This window comes from Esox lucius, chromosome 11 (assembly GCF_011004845.1).
Source record: "Esox lucius isolate fEsoLuc1 chromosome 11, fEsoLuc1.pri, whole genome shotgun sequence".
NCBI classification, from domain to species: Eukaryota; Metazoa; Chordata; class Actinopteri; order Esociformes; family Esocidae; genus Esox; species Esox lucius.
In genome coordinates, this window is record NC_047579.1 from 28,516,605 (window position 1) to 28,529,821 (window position 13,217).

Genomic DNA, 13,217 nt, shown 5'->3' on the forward strand with positions numbered 1-13,217 from the left:
AGCTGAACACTTTTTATTCTATGATATAGCACACAGAGAACCTTATATGTGGTGTGAAACGCAGGCCTATGCATTCAATCAGAATAGACATATACTTTTTACATTAGGCATTTACATCCATTAAGTGTGCTTTTATACCTTGGGCCAAATAGGTGATTGTAAATGGCATAGTACTGAGTTTTATGATTAAACAATTTTTGGGATTTTTTAGGATTTGTTATTTCCATAGGGCCTATAGAGAATTAGACAATGAAGTCTATTTGTATGAGTTTAGAACACATACTTAGTCCTTGATAGAAAGAACTTATCATTGATTTCTTCAATTCAATTTCAATACATCACAGATCAGGCATGCCTGGTAAATTGCAACCCTGTTTCCAAAAGAATTGTGACTCCGCAAGCACCCGAACTCTCACTACGGAGCCATGTTGTAATACGTGCAGAATGTGGTTTGACAATGTGTTGCTGAAATAAGCAAGGCCTTCCCTGAAAAAGGTTGTCCGGATGGTAGAACATGTTGCTCCAAAACCTGTTTATATTGTTCAGCAATATATACTCCTCTTTAGCCCGGAGGATACAGCGTCCATGATTCCCAAAAATATTTAAAAATGTTGATTTGTTAGACCACAGGACAGCTTTCCTATTCACCTCAGTCCATCTGAAATGATCTTGGGCCCAGAGAAGGCGGGTGTGTTTCTGGATCTTTTTTATGCAGTTTTATACAGGTCCGGACATTTTTATTTAGGACAGGGTTTAGGAATTACAGCTCTTTAATATGTAGCCCCCTCTTTTTAAGGGACCAAAAGTAATCAGAAGCTGTTTCATGGGCAGGTGTGGGCTATTCCTTCGTTATTTCATCATCAATTACGCAGTTACAAGGTCAATAGTTGATTCCAAGTGTGACATTCACATTTGGAAGCTGTTGCTTTGAACCCACAACATGTGGTCAAAGGAGCTCTCAATGCAAGTGAAACAGGCCGTCCTTAGGCTGCAAAAAAGAAATCCATCAAAGAGATAGCAGGAACATTAGGAGTGGTCAAATCAACCGTCTGGTACATTCTGAGAAAAAAAGTACGCACTGGTGAGCTCTGCAACACAAAAATGCCTGGACCTTCATGGAAGACAACAGTGTCCACCACTGATTTTAGGATCCTTTCCATGGTAAATAAAAACCCCTTCACAACATCCAGCCAAGTGAAGAACACTCTCTAGGAGGTAGGCCTATCATTATCCAAGTGTACCATAAAGAGAACATTTAATGGGAGCAAATACAGATGGTTCACCACAAGGTGCAAACCATTCATAAGCCTCAAGAATAGAAATGCCAGATTTTGCCAAAAAACCTCTAAAAAAGCCAGCCCATTTCTGGAGCAGCATTTTTTGGACAGATGAAACTAAGTTCAACCTGTACCAGAATGAGGGAAGTAAAAATGTATGGAGAAGGCTTGGAACGGCTCATGATCAAAAGCATACCACACCATCTGTAAAACAGGGTGGAGGCAGTGTGATGGTATGGGCATGCGTGACTTCCAATGGCACTGGGTCACTAGTGTTGATGATATGACAGAAGACAGAAGCAGCTGGATGAATTCTGATATATTGTCTGCTCAGATTCAGCCAAATTCAGCAAAGTAGACTGGACAGCACTCCACTACAGATGGACATTGACCCAAAACATACTGTGACATTTGAGCCCCTGAAATGCGGAGCTGAAATAAGGGGACTGTGTATGAAAATGGTTGCAATTCCTAAATAGCTTCTTGGTTGTTTGATTTAAAATCCATTGTGGTGGCATACCGAGACAAAATTATTAAAATTGTCTCAGTGTCCAAATATTCCTGGTCCTAACTGTATATGGCTTCTATTTTGCATGGTAAACTTGCATTTGTGGATGCGGCAACATATTGTGTTCACAGACAATGGTTTTCGGAAGTGTTCCTGAGCCCATGCAGTGATCTCCACTAGAGAATTGTGTCTATTTTGAGTAGAGTGCCGCCTGAAGGCCCAAAGATCACGGCCATCTAATATTGGTTTTTGGCCTTGTCCCTTGCGTACAGAGATTCCTCTGGATTCTCTGAATCTTTTAATGATATTATGCTTCGTAGATGATGAGATCCCCAATTTGTTTGCGCAGTCTTTCACCTGTCCCCATCTTCTCTCTGGGATGCTCTTCTTATACCCAATCTTGTTACTGACCTGTTGCCAATTAACATTATTAGTTGTGAAATGCTCCACCAGGTTTTTTTGTTATTGCATTAAACAACTTTTCCAGTCTTTTGCTGCCCCTTTCCCAACTTTTTTGAAATTCAAAAATTCTAAATAGGCATGTATTTTTCCAAAAACAACAACATTTCTCAGTTTCAACATTTAATATGTTGTCTTTGTACTATTTTCTATTGAACATAGGGTTTAAATGATTTGCAGGTCATTGCATTCTTTTTTTCTTTACATTTTACACAGCTACACAACTTTTTTGGAAACTGTGTTATATAAATGGCTAGCCAGGTAGCCAAAGAAGCGATGGTAACAATGCTTTGTGGGTCAGTGTGTTCAGAGAATTACTGGTGGAGGAAGCCTGATACAATAGCCTGTATCCATATTTATCATTACAGTGTTCAAGGTGAGCATTCTAAGTGGGTTTTATATTTAGTATCTCCCCACCATGTGTAGAAGTGTATGTACAGTAAGTTGTCCTTCATAATAAAGTTGACATACTGTCATTTCTTTAAAGTGTGCATTGTGTGTGGGTGGTTGGAAGGGAGGGTTGGAGATGCTTCTCAGGGAAGGGGGTTGACCAGGTGAAGTGTGGTTGAGGGTGGTCCATTGTTTAAGGAAGGTGTGTTTTAGCTCCCTCAAATGATGACCAATGGATTTGAAACTCGCTAGGTTGAGAGCACACGAGCCACACTTTACGGAAATTGTTGAACAATCACCGTCCAACGCACACACAGGACACACCAACAGTGCGCACCACCCCCACAAATCTTCAATCAAACTGACGATTGCGCAAGACGCATTAGCTGTCTCTGCTCACGAAACTATGCTCGGCATTTAAAGTTTAAATGGCTACTCCTAAGTGGAAAAGCAACATAGGAGACTAATTTGGACTCGATTTTTGGAAGAAATCATGGACTGTGAGTCAAGCAACTTGGTGAGTACAATAAGATAGATTACCCAAGACATACAGTATATTACCATTAGCATATTAGGCTATGTTAGGCTATGTCATATAGTTTCTGAGCGATTACTGCCAATTGGTTCACGTCATTATAGTAGATTTCAGTTCATAAAGTCCTTATATGTAACCAATTGTCTATGTGATTTGGCTATGACATTTTGTGGCTGTTTCTCATGGCCTATTCATCCCCATATTTCTCCCTGATTACCCAATTGTGATTCAGTAGGTCCCTCTGGCTCTTGACCCCCACCCCACTGTGATGCCATAATCTGACTGACCATTTCAGAGCTTTCCCAGAAGTCGATAAGTCTCCCTCTTCTTTCTCCTATTCCCTTCTACTCTTTTCCTTTCTACTCCTGCCAACTGTTTGCTTACTATCTATGTGTGTAAGGAGGCATACATACCACATATGATCTAAAATCATATGTGGTGATCTAACATATGATGCAAACACCACAAATGCTGTTAGATCACCACATATGATGCAAACACCACAAATGCTGTTAGATCACCACATATGATGCAAACACCACATATTATGTTAGATCACATATGATGCAAAAACCAAATATGTTAGATCACCACATATGATGCAAAAACCACATATGTTAGATCACCACATATTATGCAAACACCTTATATGATGTTAGATCATTGGATCCGCCTCCTTGTTGCGCCTCCTGTTAGTACCTTTATGAAGGGAAGCACATTTTCCATCATGTATAACATTCCTGGGAGTGTGTAACCCTTTTTTTAATCACCTTTGCACTGTTGTATGTTCTGTGTAGGTATGAACTTGAAAATACATAATGTGTCCAAAGTGTCCAATTTGGCACTAAGTGGCCAATCTGTAAAGGACACTTTGGTCTTGCTTTACAAATGAGTAAGTAGATCACAGAATTTTATATCAAATGGCCAGGAAACTGTACCCAGATCCAGCTGACATCTAGTGGATCAAGTGGAAAGTTCCTCCAGGTTCATAATCCATGTTTGGCCTTCTCCACTGCAACTCAAACATGATGAGGAATTTAGTTTTTCTTTTACAAAAAAACGCATGTTTTTGGTTTGTTGTATCTTCTGCCAAATCTATTGTGTTATACTTTCCTGCATCAATTTATAATTCGTACAAACTTCAGAGTGTCTCCTTTTAAATGGAACCAAAAATATGTTCCTACTATATTCAGGTCATGAGCTACAAGCATTTAGATTTGGGTACATCATTTTAGGCGGAAATATACTTTTTTTGCCCTTGCAAGAACAGGTTTTAGGGTACTGTAGGTGTGTTTTAGGTCTAACCAGGTGAAGGGTTGTTGAGGGTGGTCCATTGTTTAAGGTACTGTAGCTTTGTTTTAGGTCTAACCAGGTGAAGTGTGGTTGAGGTTGGTCCAGTATCTGAGGAGTGTTTTATAAAGGGGGCCATACAATCAAGTTATTTGAGAATGGTAATTGTGCCTGTGTGTGTGAGTGTGTGTGGATTTTAATTTAATAATTAACTTCTTAGTTCCTTGAATTATCATAAAAATATTAACATGTATCATTTGATTTGCTTGTATACGTATGTTACTTAGGTATGTTAAAAATCAGTCATAATTCAAACAGATTAGGGTTTAAACTCAAATGTTAAATGGAAGACATGCGTTGAAATATGGTTCTACAGAAATAATTATATGATACCAGTTAATTTTTAGAATATGAATATTTCAAGGTCCACACTGTCAGCCTACACAACATTAAGGAACATAGGCCCTCATTGAAAGACCTCAACTTGTGTGTTTACGGCTTAACAAGTGATAACAATCAATTGGGTTTTGGGTTTGATTTCCACATGGGCCAGTACAAAAACATAGGCACTAAGTAATCCAAGTTTCTCTAGTCTGCAAAATTGCATAAATGTAAATGAAATGTATTCATGTTTTTATGACAATGACAAGTAATCCTATGAGAATGAACACTGAGCTGGGCATGCTACGTCCACGTAGGTGTGGAGGGTACAGTCCTGCAAGCACAACTAGCTATCGTTCACCAGTACTGTGAAAAAAGACTATCACTCTACAGTACTCATTTCCACACGGCACAGCTAGTAAAGGCAAATTAATTAATATCAAACTTGATAGCTAAGTAGCTACATTTCATTGGTTGCACATTTGCATTCTAACATAGCAAGATGATGGGAGAGGTGAGGCTTAACTAGCTAGGTAATGACAATGTTGACAGCTGTAAACTTGGCTACATGGTGGGAGAACTGTTTATCCTACTAAATACTTTAATGATGTAATTATATTCCCAAGTAACTACTTTAGTATTACAGAGAAAACAATAGTCACTTTACTGACTCATTCAGATTAGCCACTGTCTTACAGTTGTAGCTAACTGTTGAACATCAATTGGCTCCGCTTGTTCATAGCTGAATTAACAAATGAAAAGCAATGCATTACCATTCTGATGATCTAAAGGTCACACTCATATTTAAGTACGCCACTCTGCAAAGCATCATGTTGTTGGGTGTGGACCCTGTTGTTAAGATAGATGCTGGTCCCAGTACTTTTAAATCAACATAGCAGCCGATCATCTGCAGAAGGTTGCTATTAAATGTTCCTTTGGGAATTAAAGATTAGGGGTGGTTCTTGGTTTTGTAATCGGTAGTAGGAGGCACACTTCCTGGAACAGAGAGCTTTTACATTTTTGCCTTTGAACTCCATGACCAGGGGTTTGACTGGGCCAAAACCAGGGGATTGGTCCTTGATCTGGAAATTAATAGGCTTCAAACAAGCATGGGAAATGATCAACAACTACAAGGATGTACTTGGTTCCATCTGGAAATGCAGGATAGGTGCCAAGGATGTTCAGCTGTTAGCATTCCAAGTTTTGCCCTTGCTGAGTTACTGGTGATTTTCTTTGCTTGACAGGTGGAATGTTTCTGAACGAAAAGACAGACATTTACACCCATTCCATGTCAGCAATATCATTGACTGAGCCATTGAAGTGTCTTTCCGTCTCCTAGGTGGCCACTTTGCACAGGATCGTGACCTGCTAGCATTTTCATTTTTCAGCAACACCGGAACCAGCAGCAATAGAAGGGTGTCTTGGCTTTTCAAGCCACCCTACCTGTAACAGAGAAAGCATTTTGCTGCTCTTTTTGTGTCCGGCATAGCCGGTATTATTTCATTGACTTCATGACTTGGTAAGCAGGGTGTCTGCATCTTCCCGACAATGCAAAACTTCAAGATCTACCCATTGCTCCTTCCCCAGTTTCCCAAAATCTTTGGGTTGTGTCCAGTTTAGGGCTTGTTTCCGCTGGTCGTTTGCTTTGTTGTGAGTCTGAACTGAGTCTGTGGCAGCCTGAACTTGTCAGCACTGATATTTACGTGACCCACTGCTAGGGGGATCTACATAATCTTCAATCCCTGCACAAGTCTGCTGTAAGGTAACCAGAACAGCCTCTACATGGCAAGGTGGACACGTATCTTCCTGCTTGGTAGCAGTCACATCACTTTTTTGAGGGTGTTACACGACATAGCATTGGTTTTGAGTGCTCAAGGTCAAACTGGCTCAGAATCAGAAAAGCCATGTAAGGCTACTGTATTCAGTCCGAATGAGAAATTCCGGCCCCAGGAGGTAGTGCCCGTAATGACAAAACATCATATAGTAGTTACAGAGGCCATGGAAGGATTGCACCACCTTCATTGTGTTCGAGGGCCATTCTCTGACATCCTTCACTAGTTTTGGGTTAGTGTAGATATCATCTCCAGAAGGAGATGGAGGACATGGCAATGGAGGGTTTCAGGTTCAGGCCATAGCTGTTGCAATACCTCTGTGAGTTTGCCTAGACTTTGATCAACGTTGAGGCCCATGACAGTGTTGTCAAGCAAGACAAGTCAAGATGGTCTCCCACTGCAGTTCACTTAGCACCAGCTCCATTGCCCCCCAGAAAGTACTAGGAGTATAGCAAAATCAGAAAGGCATTCTAGAGTATTCAAACAGTCCATATTTATCCTTTTCAGCAACTTTGATAACAGTATTCCCAATGGCAGTTTAATGTAATGAAGACCTTTGTGCGTCCTAGGATGTCCAAACACTCAGTAATTTTAGGTGATGGGTAGGCATACATTAATGTACCCTCTATAGTCCACACACCATCTTACCCCTCTATCCTTTTTTTTTAACCAGCACCACTGGAGTTTGAGAGACTCCGGGTAAACCTCAATTAGAATTCCAAGACACACCTTTGTGTAATGGAGTCTTTGTTGCTGAAAGGTTGCACACTCTCACAGGGACCAGTGGCATTGTGGTCACAATACTGCCGGATGAGACATTCTCAGCAATGTTCACTGGCTCTAAAATGGCAGGAACACCAGGCTTTGGAGGGTGAACTTTTCCACAGATTAAGCACTCACTCTCAAGAGGGATGATGTGTGTCTCTTTTGTGCGACTGGCAAAACGGTAGTCTGAGCCTGCTCTTCCATCAATCTGAGCCAGAACTGCCTTTCCATCAACCTGAACTATGCCATTTGCGTGGATGGCCACATTTGCTGCCCTCAGGAAATTAAGTCCAAGGAGTAAAACAGAATGGATTGGGGCAAGGCATCTTCACCTTAAGTCCACAGATGGCTGACATCTGTTTAGCTCACTCAGCATCCCAAAGACTAGCTTTGGAGAGACAGGCATTGCTTTGGATGGGAAGAAGCTTGTATATACTGTCCCTGTCTATTTCCCACATTGTAGAATAATAGTGAAGACATCAAAATTATAAAAGAATCATGGAATCATGTAGCAACCAAACCGTTTTAAACAGATCAAAATACATAATGCAATGACCAGCAGGTTGAGGCAGACCGGATCCTCTCCCTTACCCAGCTGTAGGCACCTCTTTACATTAGGGCCTGGACCCCTGGCCCTGAATCCATGCATCCCTTTCCGCCACCTTTAATGCAGTCAGAGGAGTCTATTTTGACTTCTATTTTGACTTTTATTATTATTTCGAATGCAAAAATACATTTAGACTGTCTATCTCCAACATGAGGACTATCTTACCTCCCTGCTGGGGCCATAAATACAGTGAAGTCTCTCAACTGAAGCAACCCATATATCTACTTAACTATCACATGATTAGCTGATAAACCATCACTTACATTATGTGGATTCAATTACATTAGATAATCTCTTTGATCTTTTATATTGTACCCCAGAGCCAATCTAGCCTTTTTGGGGCTTTGGTAGGGGGCCCCTTTAAAAATAAAATTACAAAGTTTTGCCCTTAAACAAATGGAATTTACACATTTTATGCAATTCTACAAATGTTGCAGTCATTGCCATGACTGCGACTAATATAACTAATACTACAAATACTACTAATACTAAATTTAGGTTGCTTGCTAGACTACATTTACATTTATTGTCATTTAGTTTACACTATTATCTACAGTAACCTACATTATTCATTGCATACATTTAATACCAATAGGACATTACAATTATATTGGTTTGTTATGGGTAATTGTTTTGTTATTGGTTAACTAGAGGGGATCAATGAGCCAATCAAATCAAGGGATGATTAGAGTGTCAGAAGTTTGACTTCTGACACTCTAATCATTTCACACGATAAACAGGACACGTGTTTATTGTGTGAAAGAAGGCATCCAATGCATGACAATGTCCCCTTCACTGTCATTGTGCTATGTGGTGGATCTTTAGACAAAAGGTAAAAGTGCCTCCTCCACATCACTTCCAGCAGCCTCTGGTCTTCCATCCAGGAACCGACCAAGACCAAACCTGTTTAGCTTCATCAGTGGAATTCAGAGAGCACTGCTGCTGGCAACCAATTAAAAATGGCTGCCATAACAAGAAAAACTGCTTAAGATGTGGGCTCAAACAGATTGTTTTCCTGTTTTTACCCTGAAATTGCTCAGTGGGTCTATAGTCCCCTCTAGTGATTTTATTTTCCAAAATCTTGTCAACATTTAGCCAAAAAAGGGAGCAGATATCTTAGCCCTTTTCCCCCTAGTGGTCCTGTCAGGTGGTTTTATTAGAAATATGGAATACATGTTTTTGGATCTCTAAAGACAGACTGATGTAGGAGGTGTTATTTAGCTCACTTGAGTAAGAGGTTAAAGTACAACCAGCTTTTGACTGGTGTATTCTACTATTCTTACAGTTCCTTGTAAGTAAATCTATGGGAGTTGGGGCCCATAGCGACTGCTTGGGTGGTAAAAGCTTGGAGCTGGCCCTGGTGCAATAATAATGTGAATTCAGTGAAGTCAAATATCTTATGTTGGTGGCATTTCTTCTGTGCAACAGTCCTGGAGGAAATGTGCGGCCACGCACACGTACATCTTAGAAGGAAAATTGGTATCCAGGTAACCGTATCCTAATCAGTTTTTATAATATCTATGATGCCACCTGCCTGGTGTATAGAAATAGATCTCTGGGGCAAGTAATGTCACAGCTCTGCAATGCAGTCACTGGTTATTAAAAAGGATAGTGTTGATATTGGTGGTAATCAAGTAGGAGAGAATTGTATGCAGTAGCTAAATAAAGGTGATGGATTGAAAATGGGAGATAATATTGTAAATGGTGAGGTACTACAGTTGTTACTAGTCAGGTCAGGTACTACTGTAGTATGCTAATAATAATTTGCATGTAATATTTATTGTGACTTCGGAAAGTATTCCGACCCCTTACCTTTCATTATATTTTGTTGTGTAATAGATTTAATTTGTAATTGATTAATACATACAGCATAATTTTTTTTGCCATCAATCAATACAGAACAAAACACAGAGCCCAAAAAAAATCTATTGTAAAAACTGAAATGTATCATATGACACTCCAAAAGCTCAGATGCATCCTAAAGGCAAAGCTCTACGTCTGGCCGAAACAAGGTAATGCTCATTTGCTGGATAATACCATCCCTATAGTGAAGCATGGTGGTGGGAGCATCATGCTATGGGGATGCTTCACAATGGCATGGACTGAAAGGCTGGTCAGGATTGAAGGAAATAAAGAGAGGTCCAAAATGCAAAAATTACTTGGAGTGGGATAGGACAAGCCTGTTAATGGCCCAGCTAAGCCTGGACTTGAAAGTCCCTGAACATCTGTGGGAAGACCTAAATTATGCGTTTTCACTGATGCTTCCCATCTTATCTGACAGAGCTTCAGAGGATCTACAAGTAAACATGGGAAAAACTGCCCAAATTCAGGTGTGCAAATCTGAGATGACTCAAAACTGGTAGAGGCATACCCAAGAAGACACAAAACTGGTAGAGGCATATCGAACAAGACACCAAACTGGTTGAGGCATACCCAAGAAGACTCAAAGTTCTGATTGCTGCAAAAGAAGCTTCTATAAAATTCTGAATATAGGGTACTTATTAGTAATTGTTTTTAATAAATTGGCACACAATAAATAATTTATTTTTTTCGCTTTGTAATTATGCGTTTTTGCATGTAGATTGGTGGCAAAATATAATCAATTATAAATTCAGTCTACAATACAACAAAATCTAGAGAAAGTGAAAGGGTCTTGAAAGCTTAATAAACTGTATGGTCTTGGTTAAACCAAGTCTAAAAACCGTGCGTTGTTGGTCAGATGCTTACGTAGTCTTGACCGATTGTTCCACTAGCCCTCCCAGGCATTTGGGCAGAAGTCTCTGTGAACAAAATTACATTCACTTTCCCTGTAAATAATCTCTCTCTCACTAGCTCTACATGTCTTGCATGGCTCTTCGGACATTCTTTTTCATAGCTCAAGGTTACTTGTGTGAATGTCTATTTATCACTTTTAGCTCTGTACGCCTTCTCCTTCCTCCTCATGCCATCACTAGTTATTTTCTCAATTGACTATGGTCCTGCTCCACATTACTCATGCTGAAACGCCCCTCCCCAACCAGACACTTGCACTCGCAAATTGTTTTCTCTTCCCAGAGAGAGCCAAGAGACTCTGCCAGTATATGCGCTCTCCCCCCAAAAAAACACTGGGCTTCTTTCTCTCTCTAGATCGTTATGTAAACACTTCTTTGCATCACCACTCTCCTCCACAGCCAGTTCTCCTTCACCTACACCCAGTTCTCCTTCACCTACACCCTGTTCTCCTTCACCTACCCTCATTCTACTCCACAGCCAGTTCTCCTTCACCTACACCCAGTTCTCCTTCACCTACACCCTGTTCTCCTTCACCTACCCTCATTCTACTCCACAGCCAGTTCTCCTTCACTTACACCCAGTTTTCCTTCACGTACCCTCCTTCTCCTTCACCTACACCCTGTTCTCCTTCACGTACCCTCATTCTCCTTCACCTACACCCTGTTCTCCTTCACGTACCCTCATTCTCCTTCACCTACACCCTGTTCTCCTTCACGTACCCTCATTCTCCTTCACTTACACCCTGTTCTCCTTCACCTACACCCTGTTCTCCTTCACGTACCCTCATTCTCCTTCACCTACACCCTGTTCTCCTTCACGTACCCTCATTCTCCTTCACCTACACCCTGTTCTCCTTCACGTACCCTCATTCTCCTTCACCTACACCCTGTTCTCCTTCACGTACCCTCATTCTCCTTCACCTACACCCTGTTCTCCTTCACGTACCCTCATTCTCCTTCACTTACACCCTGTTCTCCTTCACCTACACCCTGTTCTCCTTCACGTACCCTCATTCTCCTTCATCTACACCCTGTTCTCCTTTACCTACACCCTGTTCTCCTTCACCACCAACCTCCAATCCTCCCTTCCCCACAACCCTCTTCATTACAACCACCTTCCTCTCCTCCCGTCTCCTTCATCATCACCCTCCTATCCTCCTCCACCGCAACCAACCTTCTCACCTTTTAACTCCAACCTCCTCTCCTTAACCTCTTATCTTCTGTCATTCTCCACCACCACCCTCCTCTCTGTTCCAACAACCATCCTCTCCCCCCATCTCCTTTACCACTGACCTCGTCTCTTCCTTTCAACACCAACCTCCTCATGTCACCACCCTCCTTAGGCACCGCCACCTCCTTCCTCTCCTTGACTACCACCAGCCTCCTCTCCTCCCACCTCTTTCACTACTACCAACCGCTCCCTCGCCTCCTTTTCCACCACCCTTCCTCTCCTTGACCACCACCAGCCTCCTCCCATCACCTCCACCACCACCAGCCTCCTCCCATCACCTCCACCGCCACCAGACTGCTCTCTTCTTGGGTGGCAGCCTGTACATTGCTGTTATATGGATTTCACATTCACAAGAACCCTGCCTTCTAAATTAGATTTTCCATTCTTCTGTCTTGTTGACTTCTTCCGTTCCTTTCATCATCTTCAGCAAGGTTATCCTGAGGCAGGCAGCACTTTTATGGGAACAAGGGGGCGTTGGCAGCGGCACGGGGGGTGGGGGGGTTGGGGAGATGGAGAGGGGTGTGCCGCCAGCCATGCCATAATCGATCTTGTTTAAGGGGATGTAGTGAGATGAATGTTTGAACTCCTCGTTAACAGTTGTCTGGGATTTAATTAAGACACAGAACGGATTTAATGTCAATTGCATTCCTAAAATTAAGGAGATCGTTAAGTTACAAATAAAGAACGAAAGAGGAGAAAAAGAGAAAGAAAGGAGCCAATTAAGTTGTGTACATGCATCATCTGAATTAAACCGCTCCGCTCAGCTGCTTTTTCCTCTGGTTTTATTTTATCATTCTTTTCCTCCTTTCTTGTCACTGTTAGAGCCATTACTACACATTTTTGTCACATCTTTTCTTTGCCGTTGCCCCAAAATATGAGTATATGCAAATAAAACAAAATAAAGATTGAATCAACGTTGACTCTTTTTGCCTCCCAGCGAATCTGTCAAGCAAAACAAGATAGAAGACGGGAGCCTGTTTCTCTACAGTTGAAAGTGATAAGTACTTTGTGTACTTTATTTACTTTTAGAATGTTGGAAACCACAATAGATGCCATCATATCATCCTTACACTATATCATCAACATGACACTGAAACAAAATAATGTAGAAACAAAAGATAAAACAGACAAACTCCACGGCATGACCAACAAGTAAATACAACTTTATTCA